At 40.0% G+C, this 18,366-nt stretch overlaps 1 pseudogene; it reads right to left on the bottom strand.

Moving 5' to 3' along the window:
* Positions 1-1,374: 1,374 nt before the first annotated feature.
* The window catches only part of LOC119509927, a 30,234-nt pseudogene continuing 13,242 nt past the window's right edge, over positions 1,375-18,366 (bottom strand).

The raw sequence follows: 18,366 nt of genomic DNA, 5'->3' as shown, positions 1-18,366 counted from the left end.
TATTCATGAGCTTTAAATGTATAGCATATTATGATACGTCTACATGCAGAAGTTTGAAAGTGTAACTGTCAGAAAACAAGAGTCTATATAGTTAGGCCCACCTGATCCTGCATCAAATGGAGAAATAAGTCTCCTGCTTTGGTGAGGTGAGTTTACTGCAGATGCATTCACAAGACACTGGAGGAAAAATCTTGCCAGGACCAGTTGAGAAGGGTGATTTGGGCAAATAGACAATGGGATGGCAAAAGCCCAGAGGAAAGCAGGAAAAACAAACAAACAAACAAACAAAAAACCCCTAAGTAAAAGTCACAGGATTCATTAAAATTGAGTAATGGTCGCTTGCTTCATTTTGTTTGGTCAGCATATCCTGTTACCTTGTAGGCCTTCTCTCTTTGTTGACCATTCAGGCTTCTGATCTTGTCCTTCAAAGGGGAGGAATGTATTGATTTATTAGCCCATATGGTGTTCCTGGCATCATGACATCCTGCCTTCAAAGGTTATCTTATCCCTGCAAGGAAAGGTGGAAGGTCTCGTTAATGTGCGTAGGAACAGAAAATAAACTTTTGATATTTGATCAACAGCAAGCTATTCTAACAAGGTTTTTTTAGACTTAAAATGAATCAAGGCTGCTTGAGTGAATTGTTAGACATTTTCTAATTACCAAACACTATACTAAGCATTTTCCAGTTTAAGGATTATATTGTGCATGTTCCCAACTATTCAGCTATCAAAAGTCTCCTATAACCCTCATTCAGAGGATTTGAATAAGTTGCAGTCACCACAGAAATCAGAGAATTTGTCAGTTACTTTCCATATATACATTGTTTTTGGCTGTACAATGGTGAAGTTTCACTTAGACATTTTTCATAAGTAATCTAAATATATAGATAGATACAAAAACATCACATTCAGATTCATTATGTATACCTATTCAATTTACAACAGTTAAATGCAAACATGAACCAGTGTAAGGCAGTTTCTTTTTATATACCACACATAATCCTTGAAGAAAAGGGGTACAGTATATGAAAAACTATCATTTCATGTCTGATCACCTGTTTCAGTGATATTCTTTGTGATAAAGTTATTTTAGTAGGCAAGATATCTATTTCACTGATAAAAAGCAGTGAATAATTATAAAAAGGGTTGCTCTTGAATTCATAAATCATAATTATCCATTAATTTAAGTGGTGGACTGCTCCAAGATACCACAGCTCTTAACAGTACTAACTGTCCTTAATGATGTTACCAACCAGGGCCAAGACAACTTCAGAAATGATTTATCACTTGGAGAATCAAATTTGATGCATAATTCATCCATTTAGGATGCCCCCCTCAAAATTTAATACATGAATTCTCAAATGCTACAGGTAGTCAGTTGCTCACTTCAAGTAATTCTTCACTTGGTTGAGGAGGATTTTCGTCTGCTTCGGGGTGTTCTGGAGACTTGTTTCCAGATGAACAGGTCCCTACATCTTCAGGTATTTTGTTGCTTGTGTTATCCTGTTTCACCTCACATAACAAACATTAATAGGTCCGTTGGTGCTCCTTTTAGATACTGTTATAGCGTCTTCTCTGGGGGCTGAAACACCCAATGTGGTTTCTGCTGGAGCTTTAACTGCAGTAACAATCTGTTCATGGAAGGCTTGAATGCTGTGAATATCTTGATAAGTCACATATGCTAGTCTTTCATTTTCTTTGTCGTTTGTTAATTCAAACAACTGCTGAGCATACTCCTTAATTAACTCATCCAAAGCATCTTCCATTGCTGATAAGTCAGGAAGTTCCTCCTGTAGCTTCTTTTGATGGGGTATTGCTCCAAAATCGCTCAGATCAGATCGTATCCGCCAAATATGGGTCTTAGATTTTTTTTTTCAACTAAGTCAATTTCATCTAAGACATTCATGATGCCACTTACTCTTCATTTTTCCTACTCCCAGTTCTGTTGCAACCTTGTTTAATTCTAGAATGCCTCCAGGAGCAGATCCGACAAGAGCCATACATTTTCGAGTTAAGTAAACCATGGATGGATCAAAATGAGGTCTCTTCACTTTTAGAACTTTCCTCTTGGACACATATTGCACATTATCTTCTAAATTAATCCTTATTTTTGATCTCAGCAAGCCCTCCACGTTGATGGGGTCTGGACACCCGCAACCAACAGTGTCCTCCGCCGGGTCCACGAGGAAGCTGGGCCATTTCCCTGCCAGCTGTTGCTGACTCAGGAAGCCGAGCCTGGCGGCCATTTGCCCCTCGCAACCCGGGCGCTCTCCCGCCTTCTTCCTCTGGGGTGGAGCGCCCCCTGAGGGCGCCGGTTTCGGCGGTGGGCTGGGTCCGGGGCTGGGTCTGGGGCTTGGTCCGCAGCCGTCGGGACCGGTCGGTCGCACCTCTTGGCTTCGCCGCTCTGCGAACAAAGGGGCCGCCGGCTCCACGAACCCGAGAGCGGCTGCGGAGTCAGGAGAGGGCGGCCCACAGCTCCTCAGGCCGCCGGAGCCGCTGTCTGCCGCGGGCGCCACTCCTGCGTCCCTTTGTATTTGCAATTGAATGTACCATCCACAAGAATGTCTCCTCTAGTCTCAAATCCAGCTTATAATCTAACCTGGGGTAGAGAATTCATTTAGAACCTACATTTCTCACATTAAAGCAAATATCCTATTATATAGGTTATACAATCCTAAGGGCAGAGAATTTATTTGTGGCTATGCCTTAGCACGTGGTCCAGCGTCTGCTATGAGTAATTAATTGATCAAGAAACAATTGTTGATAAATTAAGGCAGTAACGAGGGAATGGAAAATGAGCACATATTAAAAGCTGTATGGTTCGTAACAATTTTCCTTTGTTAATAGCTCCAAGATGAGAGAAGAATCGACTACATAGATCTTTCAGCCCCAGAAATCTATATGACACATATTTTAGGAAGGAAGGAAATTTTCTAGATAGCATTCATACACTGTGCGATGGTTAGGTTCATATGTCAGCTTGGCCAGGTGATAGTGCCCAGGTGTCTGGTCAAGCAAGCACTGGCCTAACTGTTACTGCAAGGACGTTTGTGGCTGCTTGATAAATCAGAAGGTTAGTTTGTTAAATCATCAGTCAATTGGCTGCAGCTGTGATTGATGACGTCAACGAAGGGTGTGTCTTCCGTAATGAGAGAATTTAGTCAGCTGGGTTTAATCCAGTCAGTTGAAGACTTTTAAGGGAGCAAGAAAGAGGACCTTCACTACTTCTTCAGCTAGCCAGTGTCTCCTGAGGAGTTCATCCAACACCTCCATGGGAGTTGACAGTTTGCTGCCTGCCATATGGAATTTGGACTCATGCGTCTCCACAGTTGCGTAAGACACTTTTATAAAATCTTATATTTACAGATATCTGTTGTTGGTTCTGTTTCCCTAGAGAACCCTAACTAATACACACTGGCTTCTAGGCTCTTAAACAATTGAACAAATTGGTAAATGCTTATTCTTTCTGGTAGTAAATGAAAATGTGAAAGATAAAATTATCGATTATATTTCAGCCACAAGGGAGAAAAAGGTAAATTACTAACTAATTAAACATTTGGTGAAGCTTTTTGAGATTCAATGGGAGTAAATTTTGTAGAATAAAAAAAATCTGCTAAATTTGATAATTATTGTCATTCTCTGGATTTAGCATAGATGTAAGTAAAATTTCCCAAGATCTAATGAATTATCAGTACCTGAATTGTTCCTAATTCAGAAACAATGTCATAATCACCTAAGTTTTTTCATTTACTTTATTCTCAGAGTTCATGCTTATTTATAACAAGCTTGTAGGTGACACCTAATTATCAGAACTTCTTCCATTTCTATCTTTGTTTTCTGATGGCAATTTTTTCTTAGGTGGCTGCTATAGAAAGCAAGTTTCTTCTATTTCTTTCTGCTCTGTCTGTATTCCAAAATTCAAAACATAAGTGTGACAAGTGAAAATTTAGTCCATCATTCAGATGGCCTTGTCTTTTTGGTGCTGGGTACATCCAGCTCTAGAATAAAATAGACTGATGACCCTGTCATTTAGAATGACATACCATTATATAAATATGAAGGCTAAAGATGGGCATGTGAAACTGACTTCCATTTATGCATTAATATTTTCAACTATGGTCATTTTCTGATCTTGTAATTATAAACCATGAGTGGGATTTTTGAGTGGAATTTACCAGAACTATAATTCCTGATGAAATTGCAGTAAGCACGTCACCCTCTTGGGTTAACCAGTGTGCCTGCTTATGTCAAGACTGAAGCACATGAAGAAGTTGGGTTTATATAAATCATTGTTCTTGTCCTGCCTCACCTTTAAGTTCACAAACTTCAAGAGAAAAAGACTCATCCCTTCTATTTCTTTTACACTATGTTTAACAATGGCGCCCAGCAGTGTTTTAGCATCCAGTGGACAATTGATGACAGACAGTAACTGACACTTTTCTCTTTGCAGTGTAGCAGTCCTTGGAGAAGTAATGGGGGGTTGTATATGATGCTCGAAGTTCAACACTAATGCATATGCCTCCAGAAGCTGTTAGTTGCTTGGGATAGGTTCCATATGTTTTGGCAATAATTGCCTTCATTTCTCTTTTTTTCTTCACCTCCCGCAATCAATCCATTCACAATTCTGGTTAGCTCTTCCTTTAAAATGCACCCCAACTCTTTCCACTTCTCTCCATCTCCACTCTTATTAACCCAGGCCAAACCAGCTTTTTAGGTTAAAGTACTAGCCTTATTAACTACATTTTGGTTTCTATTTTTGCCCCCCACCCCCACTCATTACTCACAGAGCAGAAAGAGAATGTAAATCAGGTTGTATAATATCTCTGAAATTATCTGTGACTTCCCATTGCACTGAGAATAATGCCCAAATATACCACGATAGCATATAAGTCCCTACATGATCTGCCCCTGCTCACCTCTCCAACCTCATCTCTCAATATCCCTCCCTGTGCTCACCGACCTCCGTAAGATCAGCAAGCTCTTCAAGGTTATCCCACCTCCGAGCCTTCACTCTTGTTAGTTTCTTGGCCTGGAAAATTCCCAGATATTTCCATGGCTGGCTCATATTGTCATTCAGGTCTCAGTTCAAATATTGCTTATTTGTAGAGGTGCTGAAACTTTCTTTTCTCTCTTACAGCTCTTCTCCCATCATTGCTTTTTATAAATACATGTGGCATTCCCTAAATAATTGTATTTTGTACAGAGAATAATGACTTTCCAGAAGAATTTATTTTTCAGTACTTTAAAAGATCAACTTTAAAGCATTATTTTCTTCTAGTTGCAAAGTTAGTTCATGCTTATAATTGACATTTGAAAAATATAGAAAGGTAGAAGGAAGAAAACTGAAATCACCCATAATTCCACCTACCAGAGGTAAATATTATTAACATTTTGGTAATTTCTGTTTAAGTTGTATCTTTTGTAATAATCTTCCCTGATAATCTAGACTGTATTTATCTCAATACATCTCAGTAGAGCTTTGTTTTAAGTCCAGCTGGTTCCAACTATGTATTAACTTGAACTTTCTACCTTATTCTGGATATGTTTTTCCCACAACTGCTACCCAAATCATTCACAGTCCTATTCTGTGGCTTTTGGTGAGCCAGGAAAATCTTTGCAAATATTTATCCTCTTTTTTTTTCCACCAATCTGAATCCTATATTCATTCTTTATCCATTTACTTAAAAAAATATTTACCGAGGACCTACAATATGCCAAACCCTGTTCTTGTTGCTGGGGATACAGCAGTCAATATAATGAAATCCCTACACTCGGGGAGTTGTTTTCTATGAATAAATACGTAAGTATTAGGTGGCGAAAGTGGGGTAAGGTGTAGAGAGTAGTGGAGGTGAGTGATGATGTATTATTTTAAATAGTGTGGCCATGAAAATTTGAGCAAAGACCTGAAAAATGTGAAGGGATATCTGGAGGAATCTCACTAGTAGAAGAAATGGCAAATTCTAAGACCCCAAGGCAGGAGTGTGCTTGGAGGGTCCTAGGACTAGCAGAGAGGCCAGTGTGGCTTGAGTTCATCCAGTGAGTGGAGAAGAGAAGACAGATCCATGAGATCAGAGAGGTCATGGAAAGGACTTTGGGTGTTCCTCTGCTCTCAGTGAGGTGAGACACCAGAGGGGGGATTTTGAGCAGAATATTTCTTTGATCCTGTGGTTATTTGTAGACTTCCCCTGGCTGCTGTGTGGAGGAAGGACAGGAGTGGGATCCAGAGGTTGTAGCCTATATCCTGGCAGGCGATGACTGGGTTAGTGAGATGTGGCCAGATTATGGGTATGTTATCGTGATGGAACTGTCAGTCCACTTTTGGGAGTGGGACTGAGAGAAGGAGCAGACACAAGGGTGACTCCAAGCTTTTAGTCCAAGTAACTTGAAAAGTGCATTTAGCATGTATTGAAATGGGGAAGATTTGGAAGGGACAGGGTTGGCAGTGGTGAAAGGTGATGGAGCATATGAAGAGTTCAGTTTTGGATGAACTCCACATGGGGATGTCAAGTGCATAGCTGGATATATGAGATGCATCTGGGTTTCTGGAGAGAATTGAGGGTTGGAAATACAAATTTGGGAGTTGTTGCATGATAGGTCATAGGACTAGATGTAGTTAGAGGAGGAAACAGATGGGGAGGGGAGGAAATCTGCCAAAACTCAAGGGAAGTCTCACCTCCTTTCCAAAACTTGCTTTATTATCTAGGTTGTATTTATGTTTCTGTTTTTCAGTATTTTTACATATACCACTTGAATCACTATGATGGAATTTAGCTTTCAATCACACTCTGTAGTATGTAATATTTCATGATTATTCATTGGGCAGCTACAATTTGTGTGCCAGGTGCAGAGCCAGGTACTGGCAGCACAATGGAGAACCACAAAGACGTGGTGCTGCCCTAGATGAGTTTTGTTCCAGTGGAGTAACCATTTAGTGGTACAGTATATTTTATATACATACAGTATATAATGATACAGTATTACCGATTGCTAAATATTAAATACATATCCTTTCCATCTTCTTTCTTGGTATTTCCTCAGTGGTAACTCAGAAGAATGGAGTTAATTACTGATATAAATAAATGAATGAATGAATAAATAAATAAATAAAGTACATATGTATAAGCAAACATACATTTAATCAGTGTATAGAATGTGTTTTGCTGTAATAGGAAGTGGTGTCTGTTAAAAATGATGATCCACAATGCCTTTCCAGCTTGGCTAATTCTGAATGATTTTCCAGCATATTTCTCTATACAAATAGCCCTTCCCCTCATTGTGGACCTGGTTACGCTGCCCCAGAAGCAATCTGTCCTTGATTTCTCATCTCTGTTTCTCTGCTTTCCCACCAAGTACCTGTGCTCTTAGGTACTTGAGGCAGAGGGTTCCAGGGCGATAAGTCATCTGCAGAGGAGAAGGGGAGAAACACTGCCCCAGGCCTACTGCAGCCTAATTTCTTGGGGTGGGGCCCAGGAATCTGAATTTTAACAAACACCTTCAGGTGATTCTGATGTGAACCAATGTTTGAGAACCAATGTTTGAGAACCGCTGTTAAGGGAAGATGGGTATACTCTTAAGACTCTAGTCTTAAGAGTACTTTAGGCCAGCTTCACTGCAGATTAAATAGGCTTCTTGGGGCAGGCCAATTGAGCTATTTGACAGCCCCTTCGATTTTGCACCCAAGGTGAGTCCTGGCCCAACTGGGAATCTCCGTTCTTCACAGAGAAGGCACGGCCGAGCGGGAGGCTGGATTCCTTGGCTCTGCCCCTTAGTTGTAAAATTTTAGGCAAGTTGTTTATTCATTCTGAATCCCAGTTTCCTCCTCAGGAAAACAGGAATAGTAACATCAACTTTACAGAGTTTGCTAGGAGGAATGAATGGAGTAATCAATATAAAGGGCTTGGAGCAACATCTGGTGCAGGCAGGCGCAGAATAAACACTGGCTATCACTCTGCTTGTTCTTTCCCCGTGGGAAAGCTTGGCTTTAAAATGACAAATTCACATGTTTCTAGAATACAACCCATTCCTAACTTGGGGACATCCAATTTAAATGGTTTTGGCTTTGCCATTGTGTGGGAGAGTCAATCAGCCCCAAGAGGCCGCAGTTATTCCAAAGCTAATTAAAAGAATAAAGCCCCGGGCAGCAAAGCAACCCCAATTGCCTGATGTTGCTTTTACATTAGCCATCACCTTTCTTTAGAGGAGGACTAAACACTTGATTGATATTATCAATTTAATAAACAACCTTCATAAAGTCACTCTGAGGAAGATGTCTTGTTAGAATGGGATTGCTTAAAATAAAATCTCTTTTCATATAGAGTAAAAGAAAAACAAAACAAAACAAAACCACAGGAGGAAAGTAAAATCAAAGGAAACTTATTTGAGAGTATAGGATTAGTGAGAGAAAAATGATGTATTTTAACCTGGTCACTCTGTTATTTTATTGTCATGGATAGGAAGATCAGTGGGAAATTGCAGATAATATTTGCAGGCACATGGGGCGAGGGTGGGGGGTGGATTGTGGCTTTCTTATTTCTTTTTGTAGGCATCTACAGTGGTCCATTATTTTATATTTCCACAAACCACTCCCAAAGTCTGTATCTGCCTTACCTTACCCTGGGACCATTTCCTAAAGAGTCTTTCTCTCGCCAAGCTCTCCTTGTTGCATCCTACTCCAGTCACCAGGCAACTTCCTAAAATGCACTATGTCTAAATACTCTCTAGTCTCAGGATGGCCAAGGATTCCCTAGTGCCAAAAGATGAACGTACCATTTTCTTGACCTGCTCCCTCTTCAAACTGCTCCTCTCCACAGGCTTCTGTCTCACAAACCCCAGTATAAACCTCAGGCTACTCACAGATTATTCTTCTTACCATGATGACATACGGTCTCTGAATTCTGAGGTCTGACCTTGCCCATGTCACCTTCTTGTCCTGGTTTCTCTTCACTGTCCCAGCCTATCCCCTGTAACACCTTTTACCTTCGGTGAGTTCTAGTCAGTGTTGTTTTTCTTTCTGTTGCGGTCCCTTTGGAGCAGGAAGAGAGTCTCAGTCTTATGTGTATTCCCAGCATCTAAGTGTCCTAGGTGCTCAATAAACAGTTGTTGATGGTGATGATAATGATGTTGACTAAAAATTGGATGGATTCACCCCTATCTGTTTTTTATTCTCAGGGCTCTGGTTGTGATTAGATTCTGAATTAAATTCAGGTCTATTATAGCTATGAATAAAACCTAAATTGCTCCCTCCCTCAGATAGCAGGGCTGTGATTAGGAAGAGTAATTCCCAAAGAAATTCTTCTAAATAAGTTCCTTCCTTTTCCCTGTTGCTAGTTTGTACCATTACCGGGATTTTGAGAAAAGGTATAGGCAGGACTGTGAACCTGTTAAAAAGTCCTTACTACCAAACTCTTCCAGCAGATGAAGAAATTCCAGATATTTTTTGTATTTTTCCATTTATTCCAAATTCCTTTCTTTCCCCCAGCTGCAGAAGGACACAAGGTTTAATTTGCCACTTTCCCCCATTACTCCCTGACTCACAAGGATGAATATAAGGAGGGAGCTGGCAAGCACTGATTTCTACAGGACATCAAAGGCATGTTATTAAAAGTTAATGTATTTCCTTCACCAGGTTCAGGACTAATGTAGCAATAAATTGGATAAAGATGGCTCTGACTGTCTACATAATGAGAAACCAACTAGTGTGGAACGACAGAACCTTCTGTTTTTCTAGGGGGGAAGGGCAGGAGTCGGGCAGGGTTCAAACTTTGTTTCCAAAGCACCTATAACACATACGTCCAAGATAAGACCATATGTTGCCATTTTAGTCAAACCTTCCCAAATTAAATCTCTCCTGCTTAGAACCTCACTGTTCATTTTGGGTTTGGGGGCCAGCATGGCCGTGTTTAAGCTGGCGACCTCAGGCACTCATGGAAGTTTGTAGCAAAGAGAGAGCTGCTGGCTCTTGTAGATCAAGGTGAAGGGTGTAGACTTTGGGTCCAGTCTTTGAACCTCAGTTCTAGCATTTGTTGCCTTTGGTAAGTTACTGAGCCTCCAAGTTTCAGTTTCCCCTTTTTGGGGCTGGTAATAGTGCTTGGTTTGTAGAGTTGTAAGGATTCAATAAAGTCGTAGATGGAGAACACTTAAAGAGTTCCTAATGCATATGTAGGCCCAAGGCATGGCCGATGATTTTTACTATTACAGTGGAAAAATTTCAAAATGCTCCACCCCTTCTGAGACGGTGAAAGCTGATTCAAAATTCTTGATGTATTTTCTCCTCTCCTCTCCTCTCCTCTCCCCTCCTTTTCCCTTTCCCTCTCTCTCTCTTTCTCTTTCTTTCTCCCTCTTCCACTGTCTCCTTTTAAAGCCTTTATAATTCTGTCATGCTTCCTAGAGAGAAAGGCCATGTTTTTTGTTGAGTGATTCAAAAAATAATAACAAAGATTGCAGGATGTAATAGGATGGGCTAAAATTTCATTTCAAGGGTCTTAGGGTGACTATCACAAAGATCTTCCTATCATGCAAGAAAAAATGAACTTTCCCTTTTTAAATGCTCTGCTATAAAATTAAAGGTTTGGGTAGATGCTTCAAATACGTTACTATTTTCCCCTCACCAGGAGTGGGCCAAATGTCGTGAGAAAATGTACTGAGTTGGCTCTGACTATCTAGATTTATGAGGAACTACCCTAAAAAAGAGATGGGAAAGGGAAGGCCCTTTCCTCAGACATTTTCAAGTGAGGTTTGAGTCTTGATCTGTGGAGAAATAAGTGTTACTGGGAGTCAGTTGTAACTGGCAATCAGCTGTGAAACACCCCAGAAATCATGCTATGGGTCAGCTCATCGGCAGACCACTGATCTGAGGTCTGAAAAGCCTGCAGCCTCATGGGGATCGGGTGTGGGGGTGTGTGTGTGTGCAGATGAGATACACCAAGGCAGGAGCTGAGCAAGAGCAAGGGATTGTTTGGCACTGACTGAAAGGAGGACAGTAAACACCTCTAGTTAATGGGTCCATAGAGCCAGCAAGTGGGTCAAGCCAGATACTGACTAAAGGATGGGGAGATTCCTAGAGCCGGAATTGTCTCAGAGGTCATCTCAAAGAGGTACATGGTGAAGAGGAAAAGGCACTATCTTTGTTGTCATGCATCCTGGCTCTGCTGCTTGCTTACTACCGTGCAAAGGGGCAAGGTGTCGAACAGTTGGGCCTTGGTTTCCTGATTTGCAAGATGGGAATCTGAATACCAGCCTTTCAGGGCTGTTGTGAGGAGTAGAGGCAATGTGTGCATGGCGATGTGCTCAGTAAGTGGAAGAGATTATTAGTGATATCTCATTTTTTTCAGGTGAGAAAATCAATGCTAAGTAAGATGATGATTCAGCTATTTGGGACCACATCAGTGCTTCTCCAACTGTAGTAAGCACACAAATGACCTGGGATCTTGTTAAAACCTGCATCTGGTTTTGTAGGTCTGCGTGGGGCCTAAGACTGCATCTCTAACAAGTGGCCAGGTGAAGCTGATGCTGCTGGTCCACGGACCACATTTTGAGTAGCAAAATGGTACACAACACAACCTCCTGTGGCTGTGGTGAGGTTTAAATGAACTAATGTAGTAAAGTGCTTAGCGAATAGCCTGACACATGGTAGACTTTCAGTAGATTGTAACTGTTATATTCTGACTTTCAGACCAGTGTTCTTTCTCCTTTACTGCCTAAAGCAGCCCTACGTGGGGGCAGGAGGACGTAGAGGGGTTGGGCTGGCAGCTTTTCGGGAGACAGAAGAGCCTTTTCACAAAGTGTTTGCAGAGCTGTGCCCCTTTAAGACTGAGCAGGGCAGAGAGGTTGGACAGTTCTCCAAAGTAGATGGAAATTTGCCAAGACCCTCACAGGCAGGGTTCCCAGGCTATTTATAGCTTTTAGTTATCTGGGGAGTGTTTATTTAATGGGCCTGTCTTTAGAAGCTCCAGCTGCTAGGACAAGTCATGGTGTAGGGTGTCCAGTGCTTTCCAGAATCTCTCCTGGCTAAGGGAGAGGGCGGCCAGCCAAGGGAAAGATGGGCCCTTCTCTAGTGCTCCATGTAGGCAAGTTTATAGCACAGAAAAGTGGGTCCAGAAAGCACAGATCTTCCAGTTTTATGAGGACATTTCAGCATGAATAATGATATTAAAAATTTAATGCCTGTGCTTTGCTCAGCCAACAGTGTTCTTTTAGAAAAGAAACTAGCTACTAGCCCAGGCTTCTCAGGCATCTGCCTCTCTGGCGCCATGTTTAAGCCACACCTGCACTGAACTGTTGCTTGCTCTTTATCTTATGATTCAACAGGCATTTATTCTCTGGAGGTGTGTCACAGCTTTTGAAAGTTCTTTTCAAGGGCCAGTTTATGGAGTAGTTTCCTATCACCCATCTGTCCCAATGTCTTAATGGAGTTCTTGCTCTGCTGTCCTTGATTTCTGTTAGATTTCACAGCAGGATTAAGGGAAGATTATATATGTCAGGTTCACATTAATAAGATCAGGTACCAAGGAAATTCTGTGGCATAAGTGAGAGAGGTTCACTGTCTTTCAGGGATCCTGACAAGCTTTTAGGCAACATCTCTATTTATACAAAAATGATTAATCCCTGTCCCAAATTCAAGGCAAAATTTCTGAAGTCAGTGAAATTCGAGCTCTGTGTCTTATTGATGTCTCTTGTTTTGTGCTATCTTCAATAAAGTAGCTTTAAGAATTAAATTATTATACATTTATTAGAATAAAGAGTAATCTGAGGATCCCACGAGTCAGAATCACTTGGTAGCTTTTGACAGTGCAGATCCCTCGGCACTACCCCAGGCCTTCTGAATCACAAGGTATTTTTAATAAGGTCTGTATTTTTAATAAATCTGATTGGTTTGATTTATTGGTTTGTCCTCACTTATTAAAGGACAGCAGTTGGGATGGTTAAGAGGAGGCTGTATGAGTGGGCTTCTGACTATTTTACATCCTTGGGTTCTGCATAAAATTTCATTTACAAAAAAAAGTTTCCATGGCTAAAAGAAGAATTAGAAAATCTCTGGTCTATTGGATGGAAAAAGGATTCCCCTGATGTGGTAGATTGAATCATGCATCCCAACTAAAGTTCTTAATCTTAATCCACAGACCATGAGTGTGAACCCATTTGTAAACAGGACCTTTTGAAGATGTTATTATTAGTGAAGTTGTGGCCAAATTGAATCAGGGTAGGTCTTAATCAATATTACTGGAAGCCTTATAAAAGAGAGGAAATTCAGGCAATGTCAAAGAGGCCAGAAACTGGAAGAAGCCAGAAATTAGAAGAAACCAGAAGAGTAGTCACAGGAGAGGGAGAGCTAGCCATGTGATGGAGGGATGCCATCTGTCTGCTAGGACAAATACCAGGTAATGCGTTGGCGTACACAATGGGAATTTAATGTCTTGGTTTCGGAGTCTAGAAGACTTGCTTCCTCCCAGGGTTGGTAATACGCTGGTGCTGGCTTGCCAGCAATCCTTGATGTTTATTGGCTTTCCTATCACATGATGATATCCTTTCCTTTCCCTTTCAGGTTCCTGCTGACTTCTGGTTCCTCCCTTTGACCTTTTCTGACCCTGCTTCTGGTCTCTTCTCTTTATAAGGCCTCCAATAATCTGGATTAAGGCCCACCTTACTTCAGTTGGCCACACCTTAACTAAAAATAGCATCCTCAAGAGGCCCTATTGGCAATGGATTCAAACCCACAGGAATGTAGACTAAGATTAAAGTCATGTCTACATTGAGGAACATAACTCAATTTACCACAACCACTGATCCTGGGAGAAAGCAAGCCCTGCCACTACCTTGGTTTGGACTTCTAACATTCAAAACCTTGAGATAATAAATTTCTATTGCTTAAACCAACAAGTATGTGGTATTTGTCATAGCAGCTCTGGCAAACTAAGACTCTTGGGTTCAAATCTTTACTGCCAGTTGTGTTCTGCGTGACCTTAGGCTAGGAATTTGCAGATGACTACCAAGGGCCAGTTAGCCTGTTATTTTGTTTATTTGTTTGTTTTGTTTTGTCCATTAAACCACAGCTTATTGCTTTTTTATTTTTTTAAATTAATTTTATTTATAAATAATCCATATCCACCAAACATACTCTCTCCTTTCACCTCTTCCCCTATCCTCCAGTAACCTCTAACCTGCTTTCCATCTCTGTGAATTTGCTATTTCTAGTTATAAGTGATATCATGCAATATTTGTCCTTGTGTATCTTGCTTATTTCACTGAGCATAACATTTTCAAGATTCTTCCATGTTGCAGCATGTTTCAGAATGTCATTCTTTCTTATGGCCAAATAAGATTCCATTGTATGTGTGTACCACATTTTGTTTATCTATTCATTTGTTGATAGACACTTGGATTATTTCTGCCTTTTGGTTATTGTGAAAAATGCTGCTACAAAAATTGGTATGCAGGTATCTGTTTGAGAAACTTTTTCACTTTCTTTGAGTATAAACCTAGAAGGGGATTGCTGAGTCATATAATAACTCTGTGTTTAACTTTTTGAGGAACTGCCATATTGCTTTCCCAAGTGGCTATACCATTTTACATTCCTACCAACAATGCACTAGAGTTCCAATTTCTTAGTATCCTCTCTAATACTTGTTCTTTTCTTTTCTTTCTTTCTCTTTTTTAAAAATAATAGCTATCCTTGTGGGTGTGAAGTGGTATCTCTTTGTGGTTTTGATCTGCATGTCCCTAAAGGCTAATGATGTTGAGCTTCTTTTCATATGGTTGTTGGCCATTCATACGTCTCTGGATATTCCAGTCCTTTGCCCATTTTAAAATTGGGTTGTCTATTGTTAATACATTGTAAAAGTTCTTTATATATTCTGAATATTAAGCCCAATAAGCTTGTTTTGTAAATAAAGTTTTATTAAAACAGCCACATCCATTAATTTACTATTGTCTATTGACTATTTTTGGCTACAGGGGCAGAGTTGACTGGTGGTGACAGAGACTGCATAGGCTGCCAAGCCCAAAATGTTTGCTATCTGGTCCATTAATTTAGGTGAATTATCTCTCTCAGCCTCAGTTTATCTCATCTGTAATATGAGATTAATAGCACCTATCTTGTAGAGTTGTTAAAATAATTAAATGATATAGTAATGGAAATTTCCTAGTAGAGCTTCTAGTAATAATAATGGCTAACATTTTTTGAGTGCTTGCTGTATGCCAGACACTGATTTAAGTGCTTTACATAGATTTTCTCTTTTATTCTTTGTAACAACCCTATGAAGTGTTATTATTTTTCAATTTTATAGATGAGAAAACAGGCAGAGAAACATTGTGTAACTTGTCCAAAGTTATACAAACCATAATTGGCTGAGTCAGAGTTTGATTCCAAAGACCATGTTTTTAAGTCCTATTTTTTAATTGTAGAATATAGTATGTATACATATAAGTGATAACTTTCCAAATGTGATTTAACCAGTATTTAGAGAGCAAATTTCAAAGAATGTTACGGATTACAATTCCACAGTTTCAGTTATTTCCTTATTGTGAAATATAACACATATGCAAAAAGGTAATATCTTTCAAAGTATGATTTAACAAGTAGTTATATAGGAAATTTCCAAAAATGTTAAGTTACAGTACCATAGTTTCAGTTATTTCCTTATTGTGAAATATATTATATTTACAAAAAGGTGATAATTTTCAAATTACTATTTAACAAGTAGCTATAGAACAAATTTCTATAAAGGATGATATGTGTTACAGTTCCACCATTTCAATTCTTTCCTTCTAGCCATTCTAATACCCTAGCAATTAAGAAAAAGAAAATTATATAAAGATTCAGTATTCATAGTCCTTTGTTAAATTCCATCTTTTCTGTTGCTGCTCCTTACTCTAGTTTAATCACTTTCCCTATCTTCAGGGATGTCTAGGCAGTGAACTTCCTAACTTGTTCATGTTGAAAAGGGATGTCAACTTTATGAGAAAAGGGGACACATCTGGTTGATGTTCTTGAAGAGGCTATTGCCCCTGGGTTTGGGGACTTAGCTGTCATAGGAGTTCTCTGAAGGATTTAAGTTTCTGAAGAATAAACGTAGTGAATGAAACTTTAGAGTTTCAGAATAGGGATCCGGGCATTCTTTGGGGTTTTCAGGACTACGGTTGACTTGCGCTTATCATTCTGTGGTCATTTGGCACATCTAGGTGAAGCTTGCATAGGCCTGTGTTTTTTAATTGCTGTGCTGAATTTCTCCAAAAAGGTTGGTTTCCTGCCTTTCCTACCCTTCATGAATCTGGCGCTATCTGTACATCTGTTCGCAAATCTTAAAATAAGCCCCCTGAACTCAAGAGGATTCTGAGGTGGGAAAGGGATTAGAGCTTACCCAATGCAGTTGGGGTACCCAATACCCATCATCATTTTAAAGTTGAGGAAACTAACACCATGTGCCAGTTATGTGCAGTACAGAAGTACTACCCAGGCAAGCCTCACTTACCAGTCAGCTGACAACATTTGAGTGATTGACTTGTTTCTCTTTTGAGTAGGAGAGTGTGAATAGTTCTTTGGGGAGTTGAATAAAACAAAAAGTATAAGTCCTTACTGTCTTCAGGGTTCATAACTCTCAAATAGATCCATAGGTACTGGATAGGCGGAGCCTCAAATGCCTGTTAAACCCAGACCCCCTTCTAAGGTGGCCGTATTGTTTATACCCTTACCTCCCCACCCCAGGCAATTCCGAATTTTCAGCACACCTGTATGACCATACTGGTTAAAATATTGAAACACTCTTCTGTATCTTTGGCAATCACAGCTACTCTGAGTGCTCCCTCTTCCTCCCATTGTCCTGGCTGCGTGAACCCCTCTCATGGGACACACCCTTCCCCCAGCTGCCTGCAGTCCAGCAATTAAAGAGGTAACCTATGTCCACCTGTGGGGATTCAAGAACCCTGCTTCAGCATGCAGGCTAGCTTTCATTCTGATTGTCCAGTGCAAGTGCAAAGCTACTGCTGAATCCAGTAATTTGACTATCACCCTAACTGGTTATTCTCTCTTCTGGTACAATAGGATGAGCTGTGCCAATCATAGTATCTCTCTCAATAATTTGAACCAAGAAGAAAAGAAAGTAGGACCTTTTTTTTTTTTAATAAATTTTACTTTGAAATAAATTCAATCTTACAGGAACAGTTGCAAAAACAGTACAAACCCCATACATAGAACTCCATCATACCGCGACCCCCTTCCCCTGATACCCCGATCCACCACCTTTAACATCCTGTCACACCACCATTTCTTTCTTTCCCTCCCTTTCTCCCTCCCTCCCTCCCTTCCTATCTATCATCCATCATCTATTGCTCTGTCCTCTGAACGTATGAGAGCAAGCTGCACATATCTTTGAACAAACAATCTAATTCACATATACCTTTCCCATAGACAAGAACATTCTTTTATGCAATCTCATTAAGCACAGCTAAGAAGTTCAAGAAATTCAACATTGATATAGAGCTTACATTCTGTATTTCCTATTTTTTTTTTTTTCTTGTGTCCCATCTGTGTCTCTTTGAGCCTCCTCTCCTCCATCCTCAGATCCCATCCAGGATCATCCTTGGCATTTAATTGTCATCTATTTAGACTGTCTCTTTTTTTTTTTTTTCAATTGTGGAAACATATATATAGCCTAAATCTTCCCATTCCACCCCCTCCCTAGCATTCCGTTAGTGGGATTAATCACATTTAGAATGTTGCAATGCTATCATCTTCCCACCATCCATTTCTAGAAGTTTCCCTTCACCTCAAACAGAAACCCTACACTCATTTCTTAACTCCCCATTGCCCCTTCCCCCACTTCTTGGAACCCCTACTCTACTTTTCATCTCTATGGTCATATTCTCTGATACTTTCTTTGTGTTTACTGTGGGGCTAAAATTTAACATTTTAATCTATAACAATCTTGTTTTTCTTTTATACCAACTTAACTTCAATAGAACACATAAACTATGCTCCTATACTCCATCATTCCCCCACCTTTATGTAGTTCTTGTCAAAAATTACCTATTTTACATTGAGTCGCAAACCACTGATTTATCATTACAGTTTATGTATTTCAGATCCTGTAGGAAGTAAATAGTGGAGTTATAAATCAAAAATACAGTAGTATTGGTATTTATATTTACCATGTGATCCTTACTGGAAATCTTTATTTCTTCGTGTAGTTTCAGTCAATTGTTTAGTGTCCCTTCCTTTCAGCCTGCTCAACTCCCTTTAGCATTTCTTATAGGACTGATCCACTGGTGATGAAGTCCCTCAGCTTTTGATTATCTGGGAATGTTTTCATCTCTCCCTCATTTTTATCTTCCAGGTGTTTGTGAATTCTCCAAGTCCCTGATGGTTATTGACTT

This window comes from Choloepus didactylus, chromosome 15 (genome assembly GCF_015220235.1).
Source record: "Choloepus didactylus isolate mChoDid1 chromosome 15, mChoDid1.pri, whole genome shotgun sequence".
In the NCBI taxonomy this organism is placed as follows: Eukaryota; Metazoa; Chordata; class Mammalia; order Pilosa; family Megalonychidae; genus Choloepus; species Choloepus didactylus.
This window is presented reverse-complemented; position numbering and strand designations above follow the sequence as displayed.